Source organism: Rhipicephalus microplus, unplaced genomic scaffold (genome assembly GCF_043290135.1).
Source record: "Rhipicephalus microplus isolate Deutch F79 unplaced genomic scaffold, USDA_Rmic scaffold_360, whole genome shotgun sequence".
Lineage (NCBI taxonomy): Eukaryota > Metazoa > Arthropoda > Arachnida > Ixodida > Ixodidae > Rhipicephalus > Rhipicephalus microplus.
This window is the reverse complement of record NW_027464927.1, coordinates 115,502-119,553: the sequence shown is the minus strand read 5'-3', so window position 1 is coordinate 119,553 and position 4,052 is coordinate 115,502. Positions and strand designations below refer to the sequence as shown.

At 57.4% G+C, this 4,052-nt stretch overlaps 1 non-coding gene across 1 annotated transcript; it reads right to left on the bottom strand.

The window, feature by feature from the left end:
- Positions 1–1,478: 1,478 nt before the first annotated feature.
- On the bottom strand, positions 1,479–3,289 carry LOC142793993 (small subunit ribosomal RNA). Its single transcript, XR_012891984.1, has one exon. It is a non-coding gene; the product is annotated as a small subunit ribosomal RNA (ribosomal RNA).
- Between the last annotated feature and the right edge of the window lie 763 nt (positions 3,290–4,052).

Below are 4,052 nucleotides of genomic sequence, written 5' to 3'. Positions count from 1 at the left end.
AAGCCGGACCCGTAGGTATCGTTGTGTGCTCGCTCTCATTGGCCCGCCTAACCAGAAAATGCCTGCGGTACACCCATTTGGATAAGAGTGCACGCAGATGCGGGCCTCGACGGCTACACATTTCCTCGGGCGGCCGCCTCCCGGCCTCCGTGGAGCGCGGGATGCACGGTCCCATCGACAAGCCTCTCCCGTTTTTTACCGTGGCGTCGCGGTTCACCACGGCAGGCGGGTCGGTCTCCTCCGCATAAAAAGGGGGACCCCCGCTTTTTGTTCCACGAAATCGCACAAGCTTTTTTCGCATCCACGGTTTGCCACCGCACACCAAAATGCCGATCCGGCTGCCTACTTTAGCCAACAGGTGGAGCCAGGCGCGCCGTACTTGCGCGGCACTTCCCACGTCCACCGAAGTCGGTGCCAAGGACCACTTTCGGCGCCGGAGCCGCGTACGAGCCTACTCGAGGCGGAAGAACGAAGCCAGCAAGGGCCTGGCCGCAAGTGCGTTCAATTGTCGGGACGTCCAAGTCCCTCGTTCTTCCGTGCTTCCTCTTTCGGCAAGTCGTTGCGGCACCTTCCCAAAGCGCGCAGACCCGCTAATCGCGACGAGCGCGACGTGGCCGTGCCGCCTTTCCCTCGGCAGCAAGCAAAACGCCTGGCAACGTCGACGCTCCCCTAACCGCGATCTCGCACCGTGTTTCGTGTGGCGAATTCAAAAGCCGGCCGGCGCTGCTGCAACCATTACGGTCGGTACGCATACGCCGCGGAGGGCGGGACGGTCATCGGAGCGTGCGGTTCCTCCATCGAGTACTGCGCACCTCGGCCGTCGCATCGCCGTGCCATGACCGGCCGCGCGTCAACCGCGAACCGGTGCCAGCGAGATCCCTCGCCTGCAAGAACCGACCGGCAGCCTCCGTCACCCGAGGACGCGGAGGCGCTTGCCGCGGACGGCGGGACGGTATGCACTGGTGCACAGCGGACCCGTCACATCGCCAGTTCCTTGACCGACCGCCGACGCTTGTGCCGTTCCTCTCGTACTTGGCAGTCGCCGCGCGATTGTCGGGTCTCGTTCTTGCACGCTCGAACGGTCGGGAGGGCACTCGGCTGGCGTTTCGGGAACGCGCAGCCTCGCCTTCTACCGACGTAACCACGACTCGCCGTTCGCGCTCCGCCGCTCTGTTTACAGTACTAGGCGGTCCCGCAGCGGTCGGGTCGCGCATTTCGAGCGCTTCGAGCCACGGTGCAGTGGCGGGTCGAAAGCCGACCTATGAGTGCGTTGCGCCGTTTGTACCCGCGTCCGCCACCTGGCCGACCGTCCAAGGTCGCGGGTGTTGGCGTCCGCTGGGCGCAACAATTTGTCACGGGGTGCCGCTCCACATTCAGGCAGCCCCCGTGGGGAAAAGCCGACCCCGCGTCCAAACGGGGTCAGCGGCAGAAAGTGTCGGGCGCAGACGCAGCTGAGGCGCTCACCCTTCACAATCCGTTAATGATCCTTCCGCAGGTTCACCTACGGAAACCTTGTTACGACTTTTACTTCCTCTAAATGATCAAGTTTGGTCATCTTTCCAACAGACCGGCGCAACCGAAAGGCCGCGCCGGACATCGGTCCGAAGACCTCACTAAATCATTCAATCGGTAGTAGCGACGGGCGGTGTGTACAAAGGGCAGGGACGTAATCACGCGAGCTTATGACTCGCGCTTACTGGGAATTCCTCGTTCAAGGGAACAATTGCAAGCCCCTATCCCAATCACGAAAGAAGTTCCACGGGTTACCCAGTCTTTTCAGACAGGGATAAAGACACGCTGCTTCCTTCAGTGTAGCGCGCGTGCGGCCCCGGACATCTAAGGGCATCACAGACCTGTTATTGCTCTGTTTCGTGCGGCTAGGAGCCGCTTGTCCCTCTAAGAAGGTTGTAAGGTGCTGGGAACCCCGCACCTATTTAATAGGCTAGAGTCTCGTTCGTTATCGGAATTAACCAGACAAATCGCTCCACCAACTAAGAACGGCCATGCACCACCATCCACCGAATCAAGAAAGAGCTCTCAATCTGTCAATCCTCCCAGTGTCCGGGCCGGGTAAGTTTTCCGTGTTGAGTCAAATTAAGCCGCAGGCTCCACTCCTGGTGGTGCCCTTCCGTCAATTCCTTTAAGTTTCAGCTTTGCAACCATACTTCCCCCGGACCCAAATACTTTGGTTTCCCGGAAGCTGCCCGCCGAGTCATTTGAGTAACTCAGGCGGATCGCTGGTTGGCATCGTTTATGGTCAGAACTAGGGCGGTATCTGATCGCCTTCGAACCTCTGACTTTCGTTCTTGATCAATGAAAACATTCTTGGCAAATGCTTTCGCAGTAGTTCGTCTTGCGACGGTCCAAGAATTTCACCTCTAGCGCCGCAATACGAATGCCCCCGTCCGTCCCTCTTAATCATTACCTCGTATTCCAAAAACCAACAGAACAGAAACGAGGTCTTGTTCTATTATTCCATGCAAGTTTATTCAGGCGACTCGCCTGCGTTGAGCACTCTAATTTTTTCAAAGTAAAAGCACCGGCCATCTCGAGGCACACAATGAAGTGCACCAAGAAAGAACCGGCATGATGTTCAGTCCGAGCCGTCGCATCGGGTAGATGCACTACTCGTCTGGAACTGAGATCCAACTACGAGCTTTTTAACCGCAGCAGCTTTAGTATACGCTATTGGAGCTGGAATTACCGCGGCTGCTGGCACCAGACTTGCCCTCCAATTGATCCTCGTTAAAGGATTTAGAGTGTACTCATTTCAATTACGGGGCCTCAAAAGAGTCCCGTATTGTTATTTTTCGTCACTACCTCCCCGTGCCGGGAGTGGGTAATTTGCGCGCCTGCTGCCTTCCTTGGATGTGGTAGCCGTTTCTCAGGCTCCCTCTCCGGAATCGAACCCTGATTCTCCGTTACCCGTAACAACCATGGTAAGCAAGTAACCTACCATCGAAAGTTGATAAGGCAGACACTTGAAAGAAACGTCGCCGGCTCGTGGCCATGCGATCAGCACAAAGTTATCCAGAGTCACCACACAATACGGGCCGAAACCCGATCGATCTTGGTCTAATAAAAGCACCCGTTACCCAAAGGGCTCCAGGCTCACTGCATGTATTAGCTCTAGAATTGCCACAGTTATCCAAGTAGGAAGAAACGATCTAAGGAACCATAACTGATTTAATGAGCCATTCGCGGTTTCGCCTTATTTCGGCATGTACTTAGACATGCATGGCTTAATCTTTGAGACAAGCATATGATTACTGGCAGGATCAACCAGGTAATCGTTCGACTGCGCGTCCGTCCTCGCCTTCGGCGGGCCGGACGCAGTCTGTGTGCGGCGGAGGCCACCTTCAGGCGCCCCAACACGCTTATTTTGCACTCCGAGATGACGGCGTTCGAGCTCGCTACGGCACAACCTTCCCGAAAGACGAGTGGGAGCCGTGCGGCAAGAAGCACGTTCATGCTCGCTCTTTTTCGTTGCATCGACTCGGTCGCGCCGTGCGGGTTGCCCAAGCCCGCTGCACTGTCGGTGGACCGGCCGGAACTAGCAACGGAGCCGAGACTGCAAAGCCGCCAGACGACGGGTCACGCCCGCGTCTTCGGCGCTTTCGCATCTGAATCGCCCGAGGACGACACGGAACACACCTCGATATCGTGGTAAAACGGCACCGTCCGACAACCAGCCCCTAACGCATCAAGCGGATGAGGCTGCAGACGACTGCCGTGGATTCCCCTGGAGCAGACCCGAGGACACGCTTGACGAGGCCGAAGCCCGCCGCATATCAGACACCCGGTCGCTTTCGCGTACGCCGCTCACGAGAACCCCCACATAATAGCAGCGATAAGTACCCAGACCTCCTTGGGCACTAATACGAGCGTACTCGAGAAAATTTCACCGCGGGTGTGCCCCGAAACGTGTGGCACGTTGAGCGTGCCACAAGTCTACGTCGCTCTCAAACCCGCCGAGGTCGTAGAATTTGCGACCCTACTCACGAAATTCCCACCGAGGATACGGCCGCAAACGTACCGCACCTTGGGTAGGC